The sequence below is a fragment of the Papio anubis genome, chromosome 2 (genome assembly GCF_008728515.1).
Source record: "Papio anubis isolate 15944 chromosome 2, Panubis1.0, whole genome shotgun sequence".
In the NCBI taxonomy this organism is placed as follows: Eukaryota; Metazoa; Chordata; class Mammalia; order Primates; family Cercopithecidae; genus Papio; species Papio anubis.
In genome coordinates, this window is record NC_044977.1 from 153,793,643 (window position 1) to 153,801,227 (window position 7,585).

General features: G+C 39.4%; 1 pseudogene across 1 annotated transcript; it reads right to left on the minus strand.

Moving 5' to 3' along the window:
• Positions 1–577: 577 nt before the first annotated feature.
• On the minus strand, positions 578–2,892 carry LOC101014484 (annotated as a pseudogene). Its single transcript, XR_004182278.1, has one exon. The product of XR_004182278.1 is annotated as a heat shock cognate 71 kDa protein pseudogene (transcript).
• Positions 2,893–7,585: the final 4,693 nt, after the last annotated feature.

Below are 7,585 nucleotides of genomic sequence, written 5' to 3' on the forward strand. Positions count from 1 at the left end.
GTTTCAATATATATATACATTGTGTAATGATCAAATCAGGGTAATTAGCATATCTATCATCTCAAACATTTATTCATTTATTTGTGGTGAGAACATGTAAAATCTTCTTTTCTAGCTACCTTTAAATATGAAATACATGGTTACGATCTGTAGTCAACCTACTGTATAATAAAACACTAGAACTTATTCCTTCTATCTAATCGTAACTTTATACTCGTTGACAAACCTCTCCCTGTTCCCTCATTCCCCCTTTTCCATCCTCTGGTGACCACTATTCTACTCTCTGCTTCTATGACATTAACTTTTGTAGGTTCTATGGATGAGTGAGATCGTGCAGCATTTGTCTTCCGTGTCTTAGATTCATTTAGCATTATGTCCTCGAAGTTCATCTGTGTTTCTGTGAATAATAGGATTTCATTCCTTTTTTATAGTTGAATAGTGTTCAATTGTGTGTATATATCACTTTTTTTAAGCCATTTGTCTATAGATAAACATTTAGGTTGAGTCCATCTCTTGGCTATTGTGAATACTGCTGTAATAAACATGGGAATGCAAGTTTCTCTTTGTTTTATTTTTAATGGTGCCAATTTTAAATAGTTTTATTTAAGACAGTGCATTTTCCACTTATAATACAGTGTTTATAAAGTGCAATGTTATTTCCTTCCCCTGTGCATGTGTTCCATATTCAAGTGTTGAAAATGCCCAGTAACTTACTATAGCAGCTGAACTTTTTAAAACTGCCATAGAATTTGCTACAAATTTAGGTCCTTCAATGTTTTAAATGTGTGGAACAATGTTACATCTATACTTGGGTTGGCTTAATCAACCTCTTCAAGAGTAGACCCCGAGGAAGCACCACCAGAGTGAGAAGCTCCACCACCAGGAAATCCCCCAGGCATTCCTCCTGGCATGCCCCCTGCACTCTGGTACAGCTTGGTGTTGATGGGGTTGCAGAGTTTCTCCAGCTCTTTCTGCTGATGTTCAGATTCTTCCTTCTCGGCAGCCTGATTCTTACTGAGCCGGTTGATAATTTCATTACACTTGTCCAGAATCTGCTGTTTGTCATCATCATTAGTCTTGCCCTGAAGTTTCTCATCTTTGACAGTCGCTTTCATGTTGAATGCATAGGACTCAAGTGAATTCTTGGATGACACTTTGTTCCTCTGCTTCTCATCTTCAACTTTGTACCTCTCAGCTTCCTGGACCATACGTTCAATGTCTTCCTTGCTCAAACGGTGCTTGTCATTAGTGATAGTAATCTTGTTCTCTTTTCCTGTACTCTTGTCCACAGCAGAGACACTGAGGATGCCATTAGCATCGATGTCAAAAGTGACTTCAATTTGAGGAACACCTCAGGGTGCAGGAGGTATGCCTGTGAGTTCAAACTTGCCAAGCAGTTGTTATCCTTGGTCATGGCACACTCACCTTCATAAAACTGAATAAGCACACCAGGCTGGTTGTCAGAATAGGTAGTGAAGGTCTGTGTCTGCTTGGTAGGAATGGTAGTATTGCGCTTGATGAGGATAGTCATGACTCCACCAGCAGCTTCAATACCAAGGGAAAGAGGAGTGACATCCAAGACCAGCAAATCTTGAACATTTGCAGACTTGTCTCCAGACAGGATGGCTGCCAGGACAGCTGCACCACAAGCGATGGCTTCATCAGGGTTGATACTCTTATTCAGTTCTTTTCCATTGAAGAAGTCTTGGAGAAGCTTCTGAATCTTGGGGATACAAGTAGAACCACCAACCAGGACAATGGCATGAATCTGTGACTTGTCTAGTTTGGCATCTAGAAGGACTTTCTCTATGGGGTCCAGGATGCCACGCAACAGGTCAGCATTCTTTTCTTCAAATCAGGCATGGGTAATGGAGGTATAGAAGTCGATTCCTTCATAGAGAGAATTGATCTCAATACTGGCCAGGGTGCTGGAAGAGAGAGTATGCTTAGCTCATTCACAAGCAGAACGGAGGAATCTTACAGCTCTCTTATTCTTACTGATGTCCTTATGCTTGCGCTTGAACTCAGCAATAAAATGGTTGATCATTCGGTTGTCAAAATCTTCTCCACACAAGTGGGTGTCTCTGGCTGTAGATTTAACCTCAAAGATTCCATCCTCAGTAGTGAGGATTGACACATCGAAAGTGTCACCTCCCAGGTCAAAGATCAACACGTTTCTTTCCATTCCAACCTTTTTGTCTAAGCCATAAGCAATAGCAGCTGCAGTTGGCTCATTAATAATTCTAAGTACATTGAGACCAGCAATAGTTCCAGCATCTTCGGTAGCCTGACACTGAAAGTCATTAAAGTAACAGCATTGGTAACAGTCTTCCCAAGGTTGACTTCTGCAATTTCCTTCATCTTTGTCAGAACCATATAGGGTACCTCCTCTGGATAGAAGCTTTTGGTCTCTCCCTTGTATTCTACTTGGACCTTGGGACTGCCAGCATCATTCAACACCATGAAGGGCCAATGCTTCATATCAGACTGGACAACAGCATCATCAAATCTGCGTCCAATCAGATGTTTGGAATCACAAATGTTTGGTGTGTTGATGGGGTTCATTGCAACTTGATTCTTTGTGGCATCACCAGTCAATCATTCAGTGTCCAGCGACATAGCTTGGAGTGGTTCGGTTTTCCTGATCATTGGCAATTATCTCTATTTTTCTGTCCTGGAAAACACCCACACAAGAATAGGTGGTGCCAAGATAAATACCAACTGCAGGTCCCTTCGACATGGTTGCTGGCATGTAGACCTGGCTCCAACAAAGAAGAAAGCCACAGGAACCCCAAGAACTGCAAGTGAGTTCAATCGCAGGTTTCTCTTTGACATACTGATTTCAAGTCCTTTGGATAAATACTCAGTAGTGAAATTGCTGGATCATATGGTAACTATTTTTAAATGTTTTGAGAAACTTTATACTATTTTCCATAATAGTCGTACTAATTTACATTTCCACCAATAGTGTATAAGAATTTTCCTTTCTAGCAGCTGGGTACAGTGATGTGGGCCTATAGTCTCAGTTACTTAGGAGGCTGAGGCAGGAGGACAGTTTGAGCCCAGGACTTCGAGGCCAACCTGGGCAATATGGTGAGATATTACCTTAAAAAAAAAAGTGTTTAAAAAGATGAGTTCCCTTTTCTCTGCATCCTTGTCAGCAGTTTTACTTTTCATCTTTTAGATAACAGCCATTCTAATTGAGGTGAGGTGATATCTCATTGTGATTTTGATTTGCATTTCCCTGATGATTAGCGACGTTGAGCATTTTGTCATTTACCTGGTGATTTGTATGTCTTATTTTGAGAAATGTCTATTCAGGTCTTTTGCTTATTTAAAAATCTGATTTTTTGTGGGTTTTCTTTTTTTTGGTATTGAGTTGTTTGAATTCCTTATGTATTCTAAATATTAGTCTCTTGTCAGATGGAAAGTTTGTGAGTATTTTTTCCCATTCTTAAGATTGTCTCTTCACTCTGTTGATTGTTTCCTTTGCTATGCAGAAGCTTTTTGGTTTGCCCCATTTGTCTATTTTGCTTTTGTTGCCTGTGATTCTGAGGTCCTATCCAAAAAATTCTTGCCCAGACCAATTTCGTGAAGTGTCTCCCCTGTGTTTTCTTCTAGTAGTTTACAGTTTTGGGTCTTACATTTCACTCTTTAATCCATTTTGAGTTTTTTTTAATATGGTGAAAGATAGAGGTCTTTCATTTTTCCACATGTGAATATTCAGTTTTCCCAGCACCATTTATTGAAGAGACTGTCCCTTTCCTCATGTGTGTTCTTGACACCTTTGTTGACAATCAATGGACTGTAAATGTGTGGATTTATTTCTGGATTTCTTTCTGCTCCGTTGGTCTATGTGTCTGTTTTCATGCCAGTGCCATGCCAGTTGGGTTATTATAGCCTTGTAGTGTATTTTGAAGTCAGTGTGATGTCTCCAGCTTTATTCTTTTTGCTCAGGATTGCTTTGGCTATTTGATGCCTTTAGTGGTTCCATGCGAATTTTAGAATTGTTCTTATATTTCTATGAAGAATGTCATTAATATTTTGATAGGAAATGTGTTGAATCTATACATCATTATGGGTAGTATGGACTTTTTAACAATATTGATTATTCCAGTCCATGAACACAGATATCTTTCAATTTATTTGTGCCATCTTGAATTTCTTTCATCAATGTTTTATAGTTTTTATAGCAGGTATCTTTCACCTCTTTGGTTAAATTTATTCCTAGGGTTTCTTTTTTGGTAGCTATTATAAATAGGACTGCTTTCTTGATTCCTTTTTAGATAGTATGCTATTGGCATATAGAACTACTACTGATTTTTGTATGTTGATTTTGTGTCTTGAAACTTTACTGAATTCATTTATTAGTTTTTGGATCTGGGTCACATTGATGAAAGAGGTGGGTTCCAATGGTCTTGGGTAGCTCTGCCCCTGTGGCTTTGCAGGGTACAGCCTCCTTCCTGACTGCTTTCACAGGCTAGTGTGTCTGCAACTTTTTCAGGCTCACAGTGCAAGCTGTCAGTGGATCTACCATGCTGGGGTGCACAGGATAGTGGCCCTCTTCTCACAGCTCCACAAGGCAGCACCTCAGTGGGGACTCTTGCACCCCATATTTCCTTTCTGCATTGCCCTGGCAGAGGGTCTCCATGAGTGCCCCACCCCTGCAGCAACCTTCTGCCTGAACAACCAGGCATTTCCATACATCCTCTGAAACCTAGGCAAAGATTCCCAAACCTTAATTTTTGACTTCTGTGTACCTGCAGGCTCAACACCATGTGGAAACTGCCAAGACTTTGAGCTTGCACCCTCCAAATCCATGGCTTGAGCTGTACCTTGGCCCCTTTTAGTCACAGCTGGAGTGGCTGGGACGCAAGGTACCAAGTCCCTAGGCTGCACACAACAGAGAGACCCTGGGCCTGGCCCACAAAACCATTTTTTCCTCCTACGTCTCTGGGCCTGTGATGGGAGGGACTTTCACGAAGGTCTTTGACATGCCCTGGAGACATTTTCCCTATTTTCTTGGTGATTAACATTCAGCTCCTTGTTACTTAGGCAAATATCTGCAGCCAGCTTGAAATTCTCCTCAGAAAATGGGATCTTTTTTTCCTGTTGCATTGTCAAGCTGCAAATTTTCTGAACTTTTATGCTTTGTTTCCCTTTTAAAACTGAATGCCTTTAACAGCACCCAAGTCATCTCTTGAATGCTTTGCTGTTTAGAAATTTCTTCTGCTAGATACCCGAAATCATCTCTTTCAAGTTCAAAGTTCCACAAATCTCTAGGGCAGTGGCAAAATGCCACCAGTCTCTTTGCTAAAACATAACAAGAGTCACCTTTGCTCCAGTTCCAAACAAGTTCCTCATCTCCATCTGAGACCACCTCATCCTGGATTTCATTGTCCATATCATTATCAACATTTTGGTCAAAGCCATTCATTAAGTCTCTAGGGAGTTCCAAACTTTCCCACATTTTTCTGTCTTCTTCTGAGCCCTCCAAACTGTTCCAACCTCTGCCTGTTACTCAGTTCCAAAGTCACTTCCACATTTCAGGTATCTTTTCAGCAGTGTCCCACTCTACTGGTATCAATTTACTGTATTCGTTTTTTTTTGTTTTGTTTTTGTTTGTTTGTTTGTTTTTTCATGCTGCTGATAAAGATATACCTGAGACTGGGAAGAAAAAGAGGTTTAATGGACGTACAGTTCCATGTGGCTGGGGAAACCTCACAATCATGGCAGAAGGCAAAGAGAAGCAAGTCATGTCTTACATGGATGGCAGCAGGCAAAGAGAGAGAGCTTGTGCAAGGGAACTCCTCTTTTTAAAACCACCAGATCTCATGACACTTATTCACTATCATAAGAACAGCATGGGAAAGACCTGCCCCCATGATTCAATTACCTCCCACTGGGTCCCTCCCACAACATGTGGGAATTCAAGTGAGATTTGAGTGGGGACACAGCCAAACCCTATCAACCATGTATTTTCTTTATCCCCTTGAGTTTTAGATCCCATAAATAAGTAAAAACATGCAATGTCTGTCTTTCTGTGCCTAGCTTATTTTACTTAAAATAATGATCTCCAGTTCCACCCATGTTGTTGCAAATGACTGGATCTAATTTTTTTATGGCTGAATAGTACTCCGTTGTGCATGTGTGCCACATTTTCTTTTTCCATTTGTCTGTTGATGGACACTCAGGTTCCTCCCAATCTTAGATATCATAAATAATGCTGCAACAAAAATAGTAGTGCAGATATCTCTTGATACGCTGATTTCCCTCCTTTTGGATATATACACAACAGTGGGATCGTTGGATCACATGGTAGCTCAATTTTCAGTTTAATGAGGAACCTCCAAACTGTTCTCCATAGTGATTTTACTAATTTACATTCCCACCAACATACAAGCATTCTCTTTTCTCCACATCCCCACCAGCATTTGTTATTGCCTGTCTTTTGGATATAAGACATTTTAACTGAGGTGAGATGATATCTTCTTGTAGTTTTGATTTACATTTCTCTGATGATCAATCATGTTGAGTACCTTTTCATATGCCTGTTTTCCATTTGTAAGTCTTCTTTTTAGAAATGTCTATTCAAATCTTTTGTCCATTTTTTATTGGATTATTAGATTTTTTCCTATAAAGCTGTTTGAACTCCTTATATATTCTGGTTATTAATCTCTTGTCAGATAGGTAGCTTTTAAATATTTTCTCCCATTCTGTAGGTTGTCTCTTCACTTTGTTGATTATATTTTTTGCTGTACAGCAGCTTTTTAACTTGATGTGATCCCATTTGTCTGGGTTTGCTTTGGTTGTTTGTGCTTGTGGGGTATTATTCAGATTTTTTTTGCCCAGACCAATGTCTTGGAGACTTCCCCAATGTTTTATTGTAGTAGTTTCATAGTTTGAGGTCTTAGATTTAAGCCTTTAATCCATTTTGATTTGATTTTTGTATATGGTGAAAGATAGGGGTCGAGTTACATTCTTCTGCATATGGATATCCAGTTTTCCCAGCACCATTTATTGAAGAGACTGTCTTTTCCCTAGTGTATGTTCTTGGCACCTTTGCTGAAAATGAGTTGACTGCAGGTGTGTGGATTTGTTTCTGGGTTCTCTATTCTGTTCCATTGGCTTACTTGTCTGTTTTCATGTCAGTACCACGCTGTTTTGGTTACTACAGCTCTGTAGTGCAATTTGAAGTCAGGTAATATGATTCCTCCAATTTTGTTCTTTTTGCTTAGGATAGCTTTGGGTATTCTGGGTCTTTTGTGGTTTCATATACATTCTAGGATTTTTTTTCTATTTCCGTGAAGAATGTCATTGGTATTTTGATAGGGATTGCATTGAATCTGTAGATTGCTTTGGGTAGTATGAACATTTTAACAATATTGATTCTTCCAATGCATGAACATGGAATATCTTTCCACTTGTTGGTGTCCTCTTCCATTTCTTTCATCAGTGTTTTCTAGTTTTTATTATAGAGATCTTTCACTTCTTTGATTAAGTCAATTCCTAGGTATGTAGTTTTATGTGTGGCTATTGTAAATGGGATTACTTTTTAAAATTCTTTTTAACATTGTTCACTGTA